General features: G+C 43.8%; 1 pseudogene; it reads right to left on the bottom strand.

Annotated features, from left to right (window-relative positions):
* Positions 1-342: 342 nt before the first annotated feature.
* On the bottom strand, positions 343-3,549 carry LOC105029318 (annotated as a pseudogene).
* Positions 3,550-7,150: the final 3,601 nt, after the last annotated feature.

The raw sequence follows: 7,150 nt of genomic DNA, 5'->3' as shown, positions 1-7,150 counted from the left end.
AGACAGAGTGGTGTGCAGAGAGAGGGAGGGAAAGAGAGAGTGACAATCATAGATTACAATAGGGTGAACAGGGAATCTTTTTAATAAAACATTTACAAATAACTACATTTGTGCCTTTATGCCTTTAAGAGTGGCAAACAAGAAGTGAGATAGAAAGAAGGGGGGAAACGAGTACCAAAGGTTAATCACCACTGCTAGCCAGACCTAAGAGGACATGGGATGTGCACCCAATCTTTGATAATCAATCCTCAGCTCTGTACAAAAACCGAAATGTTTCCCCTGGGTAAAAAGGCAGATGACAACTGACAAAACAAGATGACTGTGTTCATCAAGTGTGTGTACTTACATATTTGATTTCTTCCACTCAAACTCCTTCAAGTTATCGAGGAAGTGGGTGACATGTAGGTTAACTGGCACTGTCTTCATCAGAACCACCTTTCCGGGCTTGCGGCTCACTCCACTTTTGGCTGTGCACTTGGAGCCTTCTGGGTTTATTCATACTAGGAACCTGCACCACCAGCACAGCATATATTAAATCAGCATAATAAACAAACAACAAAAGAAAATAACTGCAGTGTGACTGTAACATACTAAACATGTCGGATCAACAGCGGTTCAACTCTCACCTCTGTATCAGCTCCAAGGTGGCCAAAGCTGACTCCTGGTATTCTATGTTAAAAACATAGAAGGTGCTGAAGAGCACAGAGAGAGCAGCAGCAAAGTTGGACTGACTGTCCAAAACACAGACCACTCTTCCCTCAATGGAAACCTTCCATTTTGAGCAATCAAATAGGATATTCCCTGAGATATGATAAACAGAGGTAGAGGTGTTATTATATACTCACTAAATATCACATAAAAAGTAATGAACTATAATTTATTTCCCTAGTATAAATAATAACAAATACTACCAAGCATGATCAGCCTAGGGGTGTCTGGCAAAGACATTTGCGCCTCAATGTCCATCGGAGTTGCAGTGACCTAAAAATACAAAACACATGAACAAGAAGAAAGTCATTAAAATCATGTGAAAAATTACAGTAGTAACATTGTTAATCATACCAGTATACACTTTATATGTATATAAACACTTTTACTCACATCTGCCAAGAGGAACAGACAGGCCGCCTCCTCTTTAAAGTGGCCCATCAACAGAAGAATGGCAGCAGTGGTTGTAAGATCTTCATTGCCTCTGATAGAACCATACACTTAATTCAATAGGGACTGGATCTCTCTCCTCCACTTGGTCTGTTGGCTTTTAAAAGTCCACAATTCTTGCACCCTTGCTCAGGAGGGCTTGAGTCAAGTGACTTTCAATATCGATACCAGTGAGGGTATTGAAGTGGTCGCAGAGACAGAGCTTAGTGAAGAAGAAAGGCCACTGGTCCTGGATGTCACTAATGCTTGGTGGAGGGCACATGTAAAGTGGGGAGAACAAGTATTTGATACACTGCCGATTTTGCAGGTTTTCCTACTTACAAAGCATGTAGAGGTCTGTAATTTTAATCATAGGTACACTTCAACTATGAGAGACTGAATCTAAAAAAATCCAGAAAATCACATTGTATGATTTTTAAATAATTAATTTGCATTTTATTGAATGACATAAGTATTTGATCACCTACCAACCAGTAAGAATTCTGGCTCTCACATACCTGTTAGTTTTTCTTTAAGAAGCCCTCCTGTTCTCCACTCATTACCTGTATTAACTGCACCTGTTTGAACTCGTTACCTGTATAAAAGACACCTGTCCACACACTCAATCAAACAGACTCCAACCTCTCAACAATGGCCAAGACCAAAGAGCTGTGTAAGGACATCAGGGATAAAATTGTAGACCTGCACAAGGCTTGGATCGGCTACAGGACAATAGGCAAGCAGCTTGGTGAGAAGGCAACAACTGTTGGTGCAATTATTAGAAAATGAAAGAAGTTCAAGATGACGGTCAATCTCCCTCGGTCTGGGGCTCCATACAAGATCTCACCTCGTGGGGCATCAATAATCATGAAGAAGGTGAGGGATCAGCCCAGAACTACATGGCAGGACCTGGTCAATGACCTGAAGAGAGTTGGGACCACAGTCTCAAAGAAAACAATTATTAACACACTATGCCATCATGGATTAAAATCCTGCAGCGCACGCAAGGTCCCCCTGCTCAAGCCAGCGCATGTCCAGGCCTGTCTGAAGTTTGCCAATGACCATCTGGATGATCCAGAGGAGGAATTGGAGAAGGTCATGTGGTCTGATGAGACAAAAATAAAGCTTTTTGGTCTAAACTCCACTCGCCGTATCTGGAGGAAGAAGAAGGATGAGTACAACCCCAAGAAATCCATCCCAACCGTGAAGCATGGAGGTGGAAACATCATTCTTTGGGGATGCTTTTCTGCAAAGGGGACAGGACGACTGCACCGTATTGAGGGGAAGATGGATGGGGCCATGTATCGCGAGATCTTGGCCAACAACCTCCTCCATTCAGCATTGAATATGGGTCGTGGCTGGGTCTTCCAGCATGACAACGACCCCACACACACAACCAGGGCAACTAAGGAGTGGCTCCGTAAGAAGCATCTCAAGGTCCTGGAGTGGCCTAGCCAGTCTCCAGACCTGAACCCAATAGAAAATCTTTGGAGGGAGCTGATAGTCCGTATTGCCCAGCGACAGCCCCGAAACCTGAAGGATCTGGAGAAGGTCTGTACGGAAGAGTGGGCATAAATCCCTGCTGCAGTGTGTGCAAACCTGGTGAAGAACTACAGGAAACGTATGATCTCTGTAACTGCAAACAAATGTTTCTGTACCAAATATTAAGTTCTGCTTTTCTGATGTATCAAATACTTATGTCATGCAAATTAATTACTTAAAAATCATACAATGTGATTTTTCTACATGCTTTGAAAGTGGGAAAACCTGCAAAATTGGCAGTGTATCAAATACTTGTTCTCCCCACTGTATATCATGTGACGTTGGTAAGTGTATGTCTGCTTCAACAGGTCTTCCACTTCCCTCTTGTCTGCACCACTGGGGCCCACACAGCTGAACAAGGTTGACATAGTCTGTCTCTTGTTTTCAAGGGAATCAGGGGTTTCTCCATCTGGAAGGTCAAGTGGTTGCCAATTGATGCAGCTATAACTATCAGCTGTTGTTCTTGCCGTTTTAGCCTGTTGGTGGCTGCTGATGTCACTTTAATCTGCATTGCTCCTCTTGGGCCTTTGTATTCTATCTAAAGTGTTGTTATGATTTTTATGCTCCACTCTGGTCTTAATCTTACTGAAAAGTGAGTAGTATCCACTGCCAAATGGTTCTCCTTGCTCCATCATATCTCCAAAGCTCTTTGGATACTGGGTTACAATGGCTTTGGCTATTTCACTGCATATAGCCTTGTTGGGATTGGGACAGTATTCTCGCATAGCATCTACTGTCTCCCTTACCATCTGCCGCCTGTCTGCAGCCTCAACCCTCTTCCCTTGTGCAATGGCCTGCCTAATGCTGAAAGGGCATCTTCTGCCAAGGTACCTGAAAGTTGTGGACCCAAGATGTGCTTGTGTTGACCATTGATGTTGTGGAGGCTGGACTCGAAGGGGACAGCAATTCACTCACACCACTCAAACTGGTGACTGACTTGGAAGGTTGAGGGGATGATGAGAGACCACTGGAGATTTTAAAGAAAATGTAAGCAAAATTACAATGTGTATAAAATGCAGTCTTTCCCACATGAATTTAGAACAGTGAAAAGTAGATCACAAATTAAATCACTCCCTCATTTTTCTCTTTCAGATTAATAAGATGTATATAGAGTACAAATGTCATCATTTTTTTTAATGTTTGGTATGTACGTACACTCGTACTTTTCTTCTCTTGACATTCATCCCACAACACTGTAGACCCTGTAGAAGACCCTCCATGCCTAAACTGTTAAGGGAAAGCACACTGAGTGATGCAGGGAAACAACTGAAAGATCTGACTCTATATAAACTGGCAGTGGGTAATAATCAAACAGACTATCTGCATTAATACAAACATAATTAATCTCAGAATCTGGTATAAAATGAACACCAAAATTAACCAGTGACACAGACTGATACACCCCAACAATGAAATGGACTTGCGATTCTGTGACCAAAATCTGTGAGATCTTTCAAAATGTGTATCCATCCTCATTTTCTCCTATTACAACAAACATAATTAAACAGGGTTCTGGAGAGGAGAATACGGCCGATAGTAGAACCTCGGATTCAGGAGGACCAGCTCTATACCCTCTACGGGGTGTTGGAAGGTTCATGGGAGTTTGCCCAACCAATCCACATGTGTTTTGTGGATTTGGAGAAGGCATTAGACTGTGTCCCTTGCGGCATCCTGTGGAAAGTGCTTCAGGAATAAGGGGTCCTGGGTCCTTTGCTAAGGGCTGTCAGGTCCCTGTAGCCAAGCAGGAGCTTGGTCCGCATTGCCGGCAGTAAGTCAGACTTGTTCCCAGTGCATGTTGGACTCCGGCAGGGCTGCCCTTTGTCGCCGGTTCTGCTCGTAATTTTTATTGACAGAATGTCTAGGCGCAGCCAGGGTCGGGAGGGTGTCAGGTTTGGGGACCACACGATTTCGTCTCTGCTCTTTGCGGATGATGTTGTCGTGTTGGCCCCTTCAAGCCAGGACCTTCAGCATGCACTGGGACGGTTTGCAGCCGAGTGTGAAGCGGTGGGGATGAAAATCAGTACCTCCAAATCCGAGGCCATGGTCCTCAGTCGGAAAAGGGTGGCTTGCCCACTTCAGGTTGGTGGAGAGTGTCTGCCTCAAGTGGAGGAGTTTAAGTATCTAGGGGTCTTGTTCACGAGTGAGGGAAGGATGGAACAGGAGATTGACAGACGGATCGGTGCAGCTTCTGCAGTAATGCGGTCGATGTATCGGTCTGTCGTGGTGAAGAAAGAGCTGAGCCGCAAGGCGAAGCTCTCGATTTACCGGTCAATCTACGTTCCTACTCTCACCTATGGTCATGAGCTTTGGGTCATGACCGAAAGGACAAGATCCCGGATACAGGCGGCCGAAATAAGCTTTCTCCGCAGGGTGGCAGGGCGATCCCTTAGAGATATGGTGACTGAACAGCTCCTTGAATGGCGTCATTAAATGACTGCTCATCAAATTAATTTGTGACACCGGCAACTTCAATGATGTGTGGAAACAAAGTGCAGCTGAATAAGTTAGATTGGAGCAACTGGTGCCTCTCAGACAATGTTTAACCAGGTTTCTAAAGTTGTCAAGTTTTCTGGCACACTCTCTGAAGTAGGAGTGCTTGCTCTCAAACCTCAGTGTCCACAAAAGAATGAGCGGCCCAAAGTGCGAAATGAGGTCTGGTTTTCCCACTTACAAAGCATGTAGAAGTCTATAATTTTTATCATAGATACTCTTCAACGGTGAGTGGTGGAATCTAAAAATCCAGAAAATCACATTGTATGATTTTTAAGTAATTAATTTGAATTGTATTGCATGACATAAGTATTTGATACATCAGAAGAGCAGAACTTAATATTTGGTACAGAAACCTTTGTTTGCAATTACAGAGATCATACGTTTCCTGTAGTTCTTGACCAGGTTTGCACACACTGCAGCAGGGATTTTGGCCCTCTCCTCCATACAGACCTTCTCCAGATCCTTCAGGTTTCAGGGCTGTTGCTGGGCAATACAGACTTTCAGCTCCCTCCAAAGATTTTCTATTGGGTTCAGGTCTGGAGACTGGCTAGGCTACTCCAGGACCTTGAGATGCTTCTTTTGGAGCCACTCCTTAATTGCCCTGGCTGTATGTTTCGGGTCGTTGTCATGCTGGAAGACCCAGCCACGACCCATCTTCAATGCTCTTACTGAAGGAAGGAGGTTGTTGGCCAAGATCTTGCGATACATGGCCCCATCCATCCTCCCCTCAACACGGTGCAGTCGTCCTGTCCCCTTTGCAGAATAGCATCCCCAAAGAATGATGTTTCCACCTCCATGCTCCACGGTCGGGATGGTGTTCTTGGGGTTGTACTGGAGTTTAGACCAAAAAGCTCTATTTTTGTCTCATCAGACCACATTACCTTCTCCCATTCCTCCTCTGGATCAGTCAGATGGTCATTGGCAAACTTCAGACAGGCCTGGACATGCACTGGCTTGAGCAGGGGGACCTTGCATGTGCTGCAGGATTTTAATCCATGACGGCATAGTGTGTTACTAATTGTTTTCTTTGACACTGTGGTCCCAACTCTCTTCAGGTCATTGACCAGGTCCTGCCATGTAGTTCTGGGCTGATCCCTCACCTTCTTCATGATTATTGATGCCCCACGAGGTGAGATCTTGTATGGAGCCCCAGACCGAGGGAGATTGACCGTCATCTTGAACTTCTTTCATTTTCTAATAATTGCACCAACAGTTGTTGCCTTCTCACCAAGCTGCTTGCCTATTGTCCTGTAGCCGATCCAAGCCTTGTGCAGGTCTACAATTTTATCCCTGATGTCCTTACACAGCTCTTTGGTCTTGGCCATTGTTGAGAGGTTGGAGTCTGTTTGATTGAGTGTGTGGACAGGTGTCTTTTATACAGGTAATGAGTTTAAACAGGTGCAGTTAATACAGGTAATGAGTGGAGAACAGGAGGGCTTCTTAAAGAAAAACTAACAGGTCTGTGAGAGCCGGAATTCTTCCTGGTTGGTAGGTGATCAAATACTTATGTCATGCAATAAAATGCAAATTAATTATTTAAAAATCATTCAATGTGATTTTCTGGATTTTTGTTTTACATTCAGTCTCTCACATTTGAAATGTAACTACGATAAAAATACAGACCTCTACATGCTTTGTAAGTAGGAAAACCTGCATAATCGGCAGTGTATCAAATACTTGTTCTCGCCACTGTATACTGGTAGTAGTCATAGAAAACACAAATTCTGGGCTGCATGGCCACTAAGTTTTCCCCATTTGGTTTGATCTCACATGGTTTGTTATGTGCATCGCTCCCTGTATGTATGAGCTGTGAGATGCTCCCATTTAACCGGACATAGTGTATGCTTTAATATTAGTGCTGCAAAAATTACAGGATTTACACTTTAATACCAGCCAGTGTGAAAGAGGAAATAATATTTAGACTACCTGATCAGAAAAGCTAGAAAAAAACCTGCAAATAACCTAAGTCAAAATATCA

The sequence above is a fragment of the Esox lucius genome, chromosome 4 (genome assembly GCF_011004845.1).
Source record: "Esox lucius isolate fEsoLuc1 chromosome 4, fEsoLuc1.pri, whole genome shotgun sequence".
In the NCBI taxonomy this organism is placed as follows: Eukaryota; Metazoa; Chordata; class Actinopteri; order Esociformes; family Esocidae; genus Esox; species Esox lucius.
Note: the sequence above shows the minus strand (reverse complement) of the source record. Positions and strands in the feature narration are given on the sequence as shown.